The 14,923-nt window shown below is 32.3% G+C and overlaps 1 protein-coding gene across 1 annotated transcript in view; it reads left to right on the top strand.

Moving 5' to 3' along the window:
* The window catches only part of LOC144545048 (uncharacterized), a 73,609-nt gene that overhangs the window by 15,135 nt on the left and 43,551 nt on the right, over window positions 1–14,923 (top strand). The window lies entirely within an intron of this gene.

Consider the following 14,923-nt stretch of genomic DNA (forward strand, 5'->3'; position numbering starts at 1 on the left):
CTAAAACTTTAATAACTCAAAATTTAAAATGTAAAAGTCAAAATAAAACCGTTAGATATGATCTATGTTATTTTCTCTATATGTTCATAAAAATTTATCGCATTTTAATTTTATTTTAGTTGCCATCAAAAGCTTGTAAAAAATGTACTAATGTGAATAATTTATAGACGTTGATTTTTCAACGTATTGATTCAGATAAAAATAAAGCTTTTTCAATTATCGTTTGTTATATTAATTTTTCTCCGGTTGACTCAAAGTCTTCTTGTTGCTACTTTAGAAAAGCCATGTCCAATGAACAAGAATAATAATAACTTTGTTATAATGCGCACATATGCTGTTGCTGGTACACCTTTTCAAAAAGCATTGCTATGCTCTGGATGTGGAAAACTTTCCGATATGACCTGACACATTTCAAAATAACTTGTTCGATCCCTCATCAGGAAAAAGGAATGGAAATTTCATTGCTTTACTTAGTTTAATTAATCATGCATAATGACGAATATTGTGGAGTGACACGAATATCCGTTGGGCTTCACACGGTTTGTCAACAACTGGTGTTAAATCCTTGATGAAATTTGCTCTAACAAGTCACACTCGCCCTTAATACTTTAACACACCTGATCTGTTCGATAACATGCGCCACTTCCATCCAGATATGGTTATAAGTGCAGGAATCCATATTCTCTGAGGTAACGGAATATTTTAGATTGAATTCCGACCATCCGATTAGAATCTTGGCAAATCTAATCTGAGGTGGAATTAATGTATGGGAGATTTAATATCCGTACCAAAGAAGATCAGACGGTCTGAATCCAAACTCAAATATTCTGTTACGGAGAGCAAGAATTGTTCTTTGCAATTATTAATGTTGAACTACTTTTCTGTCTTGTTGAGTGTTGACTCTGAAGTCTTCTTGTTTCTATGCCTAGTCCAGACGATAGTGACACAATTCATAAATTATTTGCGAATAATTCGCAAATAATTCGTATTTAAGTGTGAGATGAACGAATCAGTGTATTAATCGGCGAAACGAATTTTTTCCGAACATTCGCAAATAATTCGTCAAATTGACAAATTTTACGAATTAATCGCATATTATTCACGTGATGCGGCAGAAAAAGCAAAAAGTTGTCATTTGACAAGGCAGAAAAAAAAAAACAGAAAAAGTAAAAAAAGCAGGCGTGCTCCCAACTCCCTAAACACCGGTCCCGTCTGTGTTTACACTTTTACTTATTCCTTTGCTTTTGATATTTAATCAAATTACTATAATATTAAACCACCAAATCTGCTACAGCTTTTGAATTCCTTGATCAAATAAATATTCAATTTTAATTAAATAATAGATGAAATATGAATGATCAATCTGTAATTAGTGTGTCATTGAATTACGCACAACTCTTATATAAGTTAAGTTCGATATATATATTTTTGTTTTATTTTGAGTCTAAGATTTTCGGTCCAAATTCAATATATAATTCCAAAATTTTCCCGAATTATATCTGAATTATACTCGAATTACGAATTTTTGATCATACCGAACTTTTCCCGAATTATTGAGTTGTCACTATGGTCCAGACATGTCCTGTCATTCTTTTAATTAATTGATGAAGAGTACTCTCTATTATTTGAGATTCTTGTATTTATGGAAATATTATTTAAATAATGAGGAGGCTTCAAATGCAGCCAAATTTTTGTGCACTCAAATGCACTCTATCTTTCAAATTTTTTTTCTCCGTTTTCAAAGTCCGAATAGTCAATCTGAATCGTTAGATGTGATCTATATATTAAGATGTGCTTGGAGACCAAATTTTACATTTTTTAGAATTTTTTACTATTTATTAAGCCACTTTGAAAATCCCTGATTTTATATTTTCTAGACCATTGGATCAGCGATTTTCAAAGTGGTTTAATAAATAGTAAAAAAAATTCCAAAAAATATAAAATTTGGTCTCCAAGCACATCTTAATATATAGATCACATCTAACGTTCAGATTGAATATTCGGACTTTGAAAACGGAGAAAAATGATTTAAAAGATAGGGTGCATTTGGGTGCACAGAAATTTGGATGCATTTGAAGCCTCCTCTTAAATAATATAGGTTATGTTTGGTTGTGGACTAAAGTTACTCCGGATTAAATTTCTTACTCCGAGCTATGGTAGACTAAAATAATCATGTTTGATTGTGGATTAAAGTTACTCTGGATCAAATTTCATCATGGATTTAACACCAGTTGTTGACAAATTAACCATGTGTAACCCAACGGATTCAGTCTATCCCGTGATTTTTATTGATAGGAAAATTTAAAAAAAATATATTAAAAACGAGAATGGGTATGTAGAAATTTTAAAAACAGGAAGGGGTACGCGGTCCATGGCGTCCCTCAGGGATGCCATGCTAAACTCCAATCCGACAGAAAAAAAAAAAATTGACAAACTCTGGGATGCCATGCCATGGTTTAGCCCATCTGAAAAAAGTCTGGTGGTGCAAGAATGTTCTGAACAAAAACTGGTTCTGTGTTTATTTCTTGATTGATCTTTTTTCTTGTTTCTTAATTCCTGTTTTCTTGGGTTCTGTTGTTTATGTGGGATAAGCAATCGTGGCATACTGATACTGTTGTTATGTGGAGGTTATAGTTTCTTGAATCATGTTTTCTTGTTTCTTTGGAAGTTGGAACTGTGTGAACAGGGAAATAAAATGGCGTCCGTTTTTCAAATTTTTCAGATGGGCTAAATCATGGCATGGCGTTCCAGGGTTTTTCAATTTTTTTTTTTTTTTGTCAGATTGGAGTTTGGCATGGCGTCTCTTAGGGACGCCATGGAACGCGTACCCCTTCCTGTTTTTAAAATTTCTACAAACCCATTCTCGTTTTTAATACATGTTTTTTTAATTTTCCTATCAATAAAAATCACGGCAGTCTATCAGCCCATCTAATATTAAATTTCCATTCCTTTTTCCTGACGGGGGATCGATCAAGTTATATAAATTGAGAAGTGTCGGGTCATATAGGAAAGTTTTCCACATTCAGAGCATAGCAATGCTTTTTGAAAAGGTGTACGTACCGGCAACAGCCATGAGCACGCATTAGAACAAAGTTTTTATTAATCTTGTTGGGACATGGCTTTACTAAAGTAGCAACAAGAAGACTTTAAGTCAACCGGAGAAAAATTAATATAACAAGCGACAATTTTTTTTTTTTTAATATAGTGGAATTATGTAACATCCCAATTTTCGAACACTTGTAGATTTATCTAACTTAAAGTATATCTATAAGACTATGTAGTTTGAAAATTTGGAAATAGTATTGTAAAATTCTGAACTAATCTAGATTGATAAATTTATTTAAGTTTTTATAATAGAAATTCTGAAAATGTGGTGGCTTATTTAAACTTGCACTAACTTATGGTAAATTCATATGAATTATTTGAAATTCATTTGTTTGTAACATTATGTTAATTCTTGTATTTTAAAAGTCAACTTCATTTATAAAAATTCTAGGAGTTAAGTGAAAAATCACTAATCATCTAATTATAAAAAAATCTAGAAATATATTTTGGGGACACATGGCAGTAACCTCCTCTATTATCAAATCTTTCATTTTTACAACTCACCTAATATCTCATTCTCATTCATGGGCGTGTCACTCCCTCCTCTCTCTGTATTTTATATCTTCTTTTTTTTTATTTCCACTCTCTCCTAAATCACACTTTAGGAGTTAACTTAGGTAATTTTATAATTAATTCACCGGCTATTCTTTCCCTAATTTCTCTCATTGAATCAAGACCGCCCTTCAACCTTGAAAATATTGGAAATAACACAAAAATAAACTGATGGAGACTAGAAAGAAAAAGAGAGAGGAGATAGAGGAGAAAAGAGAAATGATGATTCCTTGTTGCTTGCATGTTCTTGTGTTTTAGCCCAATTATCTTCTCCGATGGTCTGATGGATCAAAATGGTACTACTAATTTTTTGTATATAAAAATATACTTAGTTATTCTAATTCTACTTTAGTTCGGATCATAAGCATATGATCCAACTTGTAGTAGTATTGGGTGTCAATCCATAGAGATAAATCTTTAAATGATTAATAATGTACACTAGTCTAGGTTCATGTTTGATTGGATTATCATAAATAATTAGTAATAATAATAATAATATTAATAAGGTTTGATTTTACAGTTTTCTCTAACTAGGTTTTAGGTGGATGTGCTAATTGTAATAAATCACACAAATAAGGAACCTCTAGAGTTCAGATGCTATCCTTTTAATTAATTCAAAATACATTTATGACACTCATGTCTACCCGCGTATGATACTGTCACTAATCTGCATGCGGTATAGACCATCCCGCAGACAAGACCGCAAATCAGCACTATAATTCCCCTCAGATGTCAGGGTTCAATCTTATTTGTATTTGAAAGGTTCTCCGATTCTAGAGATCGGCTTGTGGAGAACAATTCAGATTGTCACAGGATATAATCTAAGTAGTAACCCTAAACCCTATATATTACTAAGTAGTAAATAAATTTCTAATTATAAATCCACATGCAATATATACTTGATATCCTGCCAAGGGAGCTCACTGGGTTCTAACCCTAGTCTTTGAACCACTGCCAAGCCTCGTTAGCCGAAGTGTTTATAGTACTTACTTGTATCCCGCTCACACTAAAATACAATGACTTAACACCTATTGGTATGTGGAGGACATTGACATATAGTAGACAGAACTATGTATGCAAGGATACGATTCAATAACAATTCGAATATAATAAAATCTCAAATAGACATAAGAGAAAAATAAATATATAAAAAATAATATAGAATTCAATTACATCCAAACCCTAGAGATGAGGGCTATGTTTGGATGAAACAAGGAATAGAACAAGCATAGAGCTAATTTCAAGTTTGACAATAGTAGCTAACCTAACTTTTGTTTGGATTAGTAGAATAGTGAGCTAACCCATATAAGACAAACAAAGAATAGTGGGTTAGTGCTATTCACAAATTAGTGCTATTCTTGCTCCATCCAAATGCACCTGAGTGAGAAGATTAGCTACTCAAAGCCATGACAAAATAAAAGGAATAAAATAAGAAAGACATAACCATAACCCTTGAAGATTGAAGAACTCTCGCCTTCTTAGATGACGCATTCTTCCCCTGTCCTAGACTTCAAGCGCTTGCCTTCTCTACTTCAAAATTTGCACACTATTCTACTCTAATTTATGGACTTACACAACTAAAACATGCACACTATTCTACTCTAATTTCTGGACTTATACAACTAAAACACGCACACTAAATCCTATTACATTAGGTGTTTATATAGCATTCCTAAAGGGTGTAGCCATGGAGGTCATGGAGGCTATTTTTAGCATTTTATGGCTATTATTACCCTCTCATGCCATAAATAACTCACCACAAATAGACTTTCAATCTTAGCAATCTTGTCTTTGAAGTAAGCTTATTCTTCTAGAAAGCTGCTGCTCGGAATTCACGCCAATGACTAAGATTTAATCCAACCAAAATAGTCCACGGATTGAATCCGTGTGCTCTGTGGCATAGGCACTTAACCAGCATGCGGTAAGCTCCAGTCTGCACAGCACCTGACTTAGCTGATTTTTCTGTGTTTTTCACCATGTTGCATATTGTGCACTTCGTGTGGGATGTTGCATGCGATGCCCTATTTTGACACTACCTTCCGAAATGACCTAAATATGATATTTTTCCTCCGTTTTCGACCTAAATATGTAAATTTCTCCAAAACCTGTCAAAATAGCCTAAAAACACGTTTGCGATAAATAATTCAGAAAAATAGCTATTTGGTGTACGTTTTTTCGCCATTTTTCGTACTTCAAAGTAGTGATTTTCATTATATAAATTGACATTATCACACTCTAAAGCTTAAACTTTTATTCGTCCTTGAACAAACTAAGTAAAAACTATGGTTTAGGTTTACTAAAAACATCATCTTACAACATGATTTAGAAATAATTGAAAAATTTCTAAGCATTAACTAAATACAAAAATGTCTACTCAATTCCTAATATTTGCACTTGATGAATTTATATACAATGGAAACATTTGCATTCACAACATTTCGATTTCATGTGAAATAATTTTGAATATGACCTTATCTTAAAATCATTATGGTAAAAGAAATCTCAAAACCTATAAATACTCAAATTTTTCATCCCTTCCAAATTTCGATACCTCCTTTGAATATAAGGATTTGTAGTATAAGTATGCAAATAGTAAAAATATAACAAAAATAAAAATACAAAAAGTAAATACACCATACTCTAATTGGTTTTACCCTTCTATCGCATAAATACAAATGAGAGGTTATGTGTTCCGAAAGTACTTAAGGATTTCATCAGATGATTCTTTTATCGCATAGATGCAAACGAGAGGTTAAGCGTTCCGAATGCACCTAAGGGTTTCATCGAATCCCAATTCGAAATATGATGGTGGAACCTAATTTTACGTCCTCTTTTAATAATTAGTATTTTTGAATTTTTGGTGAGACTTATTTTTATGTTCTCTTTTAATAACTTAGTTACATTTTACCCTTTGTTACCCCGATACTCCGACATAGGGTTTGTATACCCGTATTGGACACATATTGGATACCGATACGCACCCGATACGGCTATGATACGTATCAGATACGCCAGCTGGCGCATCGGCTGATGTGGCGTATCCTTAACGTACTGATACGGTCGCCGATACGCGTTGAAACGCACTAATACGGGTCTATCTGTCTGGACATGCATCCGACACGCGCGCCAAACATTCGATACGCGTTCGTGCACCCGTGCGCCCGTGAGCCAGTGCACCGCGGTAAAGCTGTGCACCAGCAACTTTTTCATGCACCGCGGTAAACCTTTCTCTCGTGGCTTGATCACCTCATTCCTTAGCACCAAATGCGGAGCGTATCTTATATGGAATGGGAAGCTTCTAGACTTCTCCATTTGTATTTGTCCTATCATTTGATATTTATATCTTCAATAGAAAATTTTGCAGCCTCCATCTTCAAAATGAACTGAATACCTATTTTCCACTAATTGCTCTACGATCAGCAGATTTTATTTTAGTTTCAGAACCAGTAGTACATCTCGAATAAATATCAGACCCATCTTGATTTACAGCAATGCTTCCTTTGCCTTTAGCTTGAACAAATAAGCCATTTCCCATAGGTACTGTTGAAATAACAACACCGTAGAAAGGCCAAAGCCCAAAATTCCGTTCTAGATTATTCACGAAATTACCCAACCAACTTATATTGACGGTAATAAAGAAAATAGTAGAATATTCCATGTAAACTCTAGATGGAGCATTAGCAAAGTCGGTAGAACAATACGAAGCATAATAGCATGGTTCGCCAATAATTCTATTACTATTCATTTTTATAAGGTCTTTAAAGTGATATACGATTTAAAATGTTCTCAAGTTTTTACGTTTCTTAAAATTTTGATAAAAAAAAGTTGTTGAGCCAGCCATCATGCTTTCGTTCATAATTTAGTCACTGGAACTAGAGATGGCAAAAAAGCCCAATTGGCCTGGCAGCCCGGTCATACCTGCCCGGCCCGCCCTTAACCCGATGGGCCTTGTGCTGTGATGGACCAGATAAGATCGGGCCTAAAGACGGGCTAGGTCAGGCCTGGGCTTAAACCGAAACCCACAGGCAGCCCGTTGGACCTATATGTTAATAAGACCAGCAACAGTTTAGGGTTTTATGTTAAGACAAGCAGCCGCTCACCTCCTCTCTTTCATTCTCTCTTTCGCTCTCTCTGCTTCACTCCGCCACTCTGCCAGATCACTGCCGCGCCACAGCCATTCGCTCTGCCAGATCGCCGCCAGCAGCATGTCCTCGCCTCCACCCCGGCCATAGTTTCAAGTATTGAGTACACGGTACACCCTCTATTTCTAGCACTAATTTTTCACTTTACTGCTACTTAACTGCCCACAGTTGGCATTTGCTATCTTCCCAATACGATCTGTTACAAGATATATTACTAGTTTGTTTGAACATTTTTACTACATTTACGATTATTAGCTGAAGATAAATGAAATGATTTCCCTGAGATACTTAATCTTACCCTTTGGAAGATAAATCATCCATCAATTGTGAAGACCGCTCTTGTTCTACAAAATAATTTATGCCTTATTTTTTTGAAGGGACAACAAATACTAAAATGAACCAGTTGAAGATTAATAAACAAAACACATAAACTGGAGATGCTAGAAATATATCATATCTAACTCTTGTTCAGTGGAAGTTTATTTGTTTACTGGCAAAGTAAGGCAAGGAATCAGCTGAAATTGTGGTTTCTGGTACCTTTAATATTTGCTTGTATATATCAAATGTAAGATAATTGGTGATTTAGTAATAAAATTGGGTAACATTGTGCTTAAATAATCAAGGCATTAAAGTCTGTACTCTGATACTGATGATCATTTATTAATGCATCTTTAGGTATTATTAAGATTTCTCTTTGTTGATTTAATTATTTTTTTTACCTTGTCACCAGCTGGATAGATTGTTTAGGGAATCAGCTGACAGGGAAGTAACCTTGTTATGTGAGTTAACTAGGCAGGAGCAACTTCATACGGAGAAAATAACAGCAAAACTCTCTATGTTTGTAGGAATTTTTCTGGAACCCTAGCCGCCCACGTGCTGATGTGAGAAACATAAGGAGATATTCTGTGGGTCATTAATATTAACAGGAGTTGATGCAGCTCTTCATAATAACTATTTCAACGTACAAAAGTTGTTGATAAATATCAAGAAATGTGATTTTTTTTTTTTTTTTTTTTTATATTAGTAAGGTTGACAGATTGAGTACTACGGATCATTGATAGCTCATTGGTTGTCACAGGCTTTTGTTGATAACATTTATTAATAAAAATATAATATGCAACTTCTTCACGGACGGATTCAAATTTGTTGCTACTCTTATAGAATGCTATTCCACCCAATAAGTTTCCTTCAGGACCTGTGCATGTAGGATGTTGTTCACAGACGAATGCAATTCCACCCAACTTCTTGCCTTTATTTTTTTAATGAAAAAGAATAAAATATTTTGAAGTTTGAACAACATTAGTTTTCTCTCATAGTCAAAAGAAACTAATACAACAACATTTTTTCTTCTTAAATATTAATTAATTAGACTCTTGAAGACTTCCAATCTTTTATTTGGGCTTAAAGCTTCTTCTGTTAAAAGGTTGAATCCACACAGCTTGCACCACAGTGGGAGTAAGAGTGTGAAGCAGAGGACTTGTAGTCGTCTCTTCTTCACTTGACCACTTGCCTCTATAAAATTTCTGTCTTTTTTGACAGGAATAGTACTTCAAACTGATATATATATAATTTAAAATGTTTAAATCACTTACGTTTCTTAATATTTTAAAATATATTAAACTTAATTTTAATGCATTCATTTTCTATCACTTTTTTATCGCTTGACTTGATACTAAATGTCAAAAATAAAATTATAAATTTTGCATATAAATGCATTACTCATGAAGTGGGTTGATTTTAATAGTATGAATTCATTGTTTAAAGTAGATTTGATAGATTTTGTAGGCTGGTTTTATTTTTGTAGGCTGTTTGTATTGAGATTTCACAATTTTAAAAAACAATGGAACCTTTTCTGACCTGGCAGGTAATAAACATAACATTTTGATATTAATTTTATTAGTAATGTGATTACATATATAATAGTCTAATTAATTTACAAAATATGTTGGTACACATGAAGAATATATGACTGGAAAAATAGGGAGACAAGAATGGAAGACCACAAGAGGATGAAAATAAGGTGACTACGGAAAAACAAGGGAGAGTGCCGAAAAAGACCGATGATATTGTTAATTACAGAAAGATTCTACTTCCGAAAAGAAAGTGTTTTAAAAGTTAAGGATTAAATTAGATAAATTTAAGAATACATATAGATCTATAAAATTAATTCTATTATTTTTTTTTTAATTTGATCTCCGTCAGCTCATTCATATATTAAACTAGAATTGGGAGCTCTTATTTTTTTTTTTAATGGAACATCTATAAATGCATTTCAACATTCATGATACACACTTTTTTTTATTATAAAACTACGTATGAATGTTAGAGCTCATTTTTAGAACCACGCTTCTTGCTATGTATAGGATTTAATAGAAATTTCTCTCATCCATGTATGATGTACCGTCTATAATTAGTATTTTGGTAGCAAATGTGATGCCTCGATCATTAGTTAAAAGGCCTCGTGCACCAAAACTAAAATTAAATTTCTTATCAAGTTTTTATTTGAAGCTCTGAGTGATGCCTGAAGGGCGACTTAATCCAACAGAAAAAAACAAATAGTATAAAAAAAAACAACTTAGTTCATTTCACATAAACTAAATAATTGAACATACAAATTGTTGTTGGACAAGCTTCACAAATGAGATTTGTTTTATATAAGCAGTTGATATTACGCTGTTAAACACATGCATGGTGGTAACTAGATCACCTACCCCTAGGGGTGCAGGAAATTTCTACCCCTAGAGCCACTGCTGGGTGAGGCCGGGGTCACTTTTAACATTTAAATATTTCATATGGGGCCCACCTCGGACCCACCGGCAATGACTCTAAGGGCAGGAATTTCCTGCCCCAGGGGTGCAAGAGATTCGGTCTTTGCATGGTGACCTTCCCGATCGAGATATCGGATCATTCACAGCTGATCGATGTAGGCCCAGGCTGTTGTTGATATTATTTATAAAGAAAAACATATAGAATATGCAAGCCCTTCAAATTTTCTTCTACCCTACTTCTTTGTCGTTTTTTTAACATGAATATAGAATAAATTTTTCTTCCGCTCTCTAATTAATTAAAACTCTAATAAAGAATATAACCTTACAATATTGTTTTGTTATACTTAATCTTTAGAAAATTAATAAAAGATTTGAAGTTTGAGACCACATTATTAGTTTTCTATCATACTATTGAGAAACTAACACAATATTTTTTTTCGTTCTTAGACTATATAGCTAACAGATCCAATCTTTTGATTATAAGATCTTAAGCATTGCCAAAACGAAATTATGTAAGTATCATTATTGATCTAAACATTATCCAGGTTCAAAATAATTTGGAAAATATTTCAAACTCACAATAGCATGGTTCGTGAATTATTCATTTTTAGCATCTCTTCAAACTGATATACGATTTAAGAAGTTTTGAAGTTTTTTATGTTCCTTAAAAAATTCTTTAAAAACAGGTTTTCAAGTTAAACACATCATTCGGGAAATAGATTGGTTCATATTTGATAGGTTTTATAGGCTCGTGGTATTTAGAGTGAATCATTAAAGCCTATTTCATCGTCAGCATATTCAGGAAATGGATTGGTACCGGTGACATAGTAGTCGGAATCTAAATATATATATATGTATATATATATATATATATATATATATATATATGTATGTATGTATGTATATATATATATATACCTGAAAAGAAATTAATTTCGTTTTAATCAAAAGGAAAGAAAACCAGTCGGCTCATGAGGAGAACATGCAGCGGAATAACAGAGAGGCAAAACAGAAGGATAAAAATAAGGGGATGGTGCGGAATGTTTTTGTTCTTTATTATATAACTAGAAACCAGAAAAAAAGAGACCCATCAAATTTTTAACAAAATAATATATTTGTTGTCCTTTATTATTTAACTAGACATTTAACTTCATAGTTATTGTCTAATAGATTAAAAGAAAAAAGTATTATAACCAAGAGTTTAATTATATTAAAAAAATAAAATTATTAATTTGTAAGAATATACGTAAAGTTAATTCTATTATTATTTTAATTTGATACCAGCCAACTAGTGCTTATTTTAATACTAAGGTTGGGAGCTAGCTAGCCAGCTAGTGCTTTCCTTCATAATTCAGTAACTGGAACCTAGCCGCCGACGTTCTGATGTGAGAAACATAGGAAGATATTATGTGGATCATTATAAACAGGAGTTGAAGCAGCTCTGTTATAACTTATAAGAATTAAGAAGCAATAGATTTCCTGCAGAAACTTATTTCACATGTACTGCGTAATCCGACGTACAAAATGTTGTTTATAAAAAATCAAGAAATTTGAACCTTTTTTATATTAGCCATGGTTGAGTAGTATGGATCGTTGATGGGTCATGGGTTGTCACAGGCTGTTGTTGTTAACATTTATAAATAAAACTATAACTAGGTTTCTTTCAGGATGTACCTGTGTAGGATGTTGTTCACAGACGAATGCAATTCCACCCAACTTCTTGTCTTTTTATTTTTATGAAGAAAGAATAAATGATTTTTAAGTTTGGGACAACATTAGTTTTCTCTCATAGTTATGAGAAACTAATACAACAACATTTTCTTTCTTCTTAATTAATTACACTACTCTTGAAGACTTCCAATCTTTTATTTGGTATTAAAGCTTCTTCTTTTAAAAGGTTGAATCTACACAGCATACACCACAGAGGGACTAAAATTGTGAAGCAGAGGACTTGTAGTCGTCTCTTCTCCACTTGACCACTTGCCTCTAAAAAATTTCTCTCTTTTTTAACAGGAATATAAAATAATTTTTTCTTCCGTCCACTAACTAAGACTCTAACAAAGAATATAACCCCACAAGATTGCTTTCTTATACTCAATCTTTGAAAAATTAATAAAAGATTTTATGTTTCAGACAACATTAGTTTTCTATCAGAGTAATGAGACACTAACAAAACATCATTTTTTCCTTCTTAGACTATCTTGCTAAGAGTTCCAATCTTTTAATTATAATATCTTAATAATTGCCAAAACCAAATTATAAAAGTGCCAGTGTTGATCTAAACAGTCTCCAACTTCAAAATAATTTGGAAACAATTTCATACTTATAATTAATAGCAAGGATTCGCGAATTGTTCTATTACTATTCATATTTGGAAACACTTCAAACTGACATATGTTTTAAAATGTTTAAATTAATTACGTTTCTTAATATTTTAAAATATATTAAACTTAATTTTAATGCATTCATTTTCTATCACTTTTTTATCGCTTGACTTGATACTAAATGTCAAGAAAAATTTATAAATTTTGCATATAAATGCATTACTCATGAAGTGGATCGGTTTCAACAGTATGAATTCATCATTTAAAGTATATTTGATACATTTTGTAGGCTGGTTGTATTTTTGTAGGCTGTTTGTATTGAGATTTCACAATTTTAAAAAAACAATGGAACCTTTTCTGACCTCAGGTAACAGACATAACATTTTAATTGATATTAATTTTATTAGTAATGTGATTACATATATAATAGTCTAATTAATTTACAAAATATGTTGGTGCACATGGAGAATATATGACCGAAAAAATAGGGAGACAAGAATGGAAGAGCACAAGAGGATGACAACTCCTTCAAATTTTTTTTTTTTTTTTTTCTCTACGTTAACAACACATGGCCAACACGATTGCATTATATAGTGATAGAGATCTAGATTACCGAGTTCCATTTTATTATCTATAATTAACCTTAATTATATTTAAATTTTTGAACCCACAACCTCCCAACAGAGGATTAATTGTCCTTTGTACACTAGACAAAAAATTGGTTCTTTAAATTCTTGACATTAAACTAAATTAATTTATAAATTTGACATGTAAACACATCACTCGTGAAGTAGATTAATTTCAACGGTTTCAATTAATCATTGAAAATAAATTCGATATTTATTGAAATTATGATTATCAAGAAAATTTGATGAGCGGAAGAACACCCTAATTTTACTTTTAAAAATATACATAAGTATATAATGGTTCAAAATACTAGATGTTTGCATTTACATTTCCAGAAACGTGTAATTGCTTTACTCATATCACCTTGTTGATTAGCCCAAAGTTTTTCAATATTAAACCGAAGATAGAGGATAAATTTAAATAAAAATGAAGTATATATAATAAAGAAAATTATATAGGACCTTTTTTGTCCCGATCGATGTTTAATAGTCCAATCTACCCAGCTTGCTACACAGAGAGACTTTGAATGCGTAGCAGAGGATCTCCATAGTCTTCTTTTGTCCACTTTGACCATTTACCTCTATAAATCTCTTAAGTTTTCTCATTCGCCTCATCAGCATTTGAAGAAAGAGCCACAGAGACGAAGACAGACCTCCTCTCCACTTTGGTACTTCTCTACATTTTCTGTGTGTGTGTGTATATGTGTGTGTGTATATATATATGCTGACTTGATATTATGAATAATTGTGTTCCTTTTGTTTTGGTTATTACTTTAGAACGGTTATTGATCAGACCGTAATCTATTGGTAAGATTAGTTTGCGGTTAGATCATATTAAAACTAGATAATGATCTGAATTATAGTTTTAAGTTAAAAAGCTCTCGTTTGTAACAATTTTTGTATATCTAGGCTTAACGCTATACGTTTCAATATTTAACAAGAGCTTATGAGCTTAAATCTTGTATTTAGTCAAATGGACCGTTAAAAAAACAGTGATTTTTAGCTAGAGTTCATTAAACTTTAAAAATAAAGATATAAAATATGATCAGCTTACAAAATCTTGTGAAGATATAAAATATGAGCTTATGAGCTTAAATCTTGCTTTTTTTATGAGCTTACAAAATTAATGTTTTTGGACCATTAAAAAAACGGTGATTTTCTACACATCCTAAAAAATAATAAAAAATTTCAAAAATTATAAAATTTCATCCTCATCCATATTTTAGTATGGGTATAAAAATGCCCTCACCGATCCTTAGTTTTACTCATTTGACACCGCTAGTTTTACTTTTGTAAATTGATTAATTTTCACGTTAAAACAAAAATTTATGAAGCCTTAACTTTTGCCATGCTTCTTCGATTAGCATCCATTCGTATTCAATATTTAATCATGCACGTTCCACATT

This window comes from Carex rostrata, chromosome 27, assembly GCF_964058835.1.
Source record: "Carex rostrata chromosome 27, lpCarRost1.2, whole genome shotgun sequence".
Taxonomy (NCBI): domain Eukaryota; kingdom Viridiplantae; phylum Streptophyta; class Magnoliopsida; order Poales; family Cyperaceae; genus Carex; species Carex rostrata.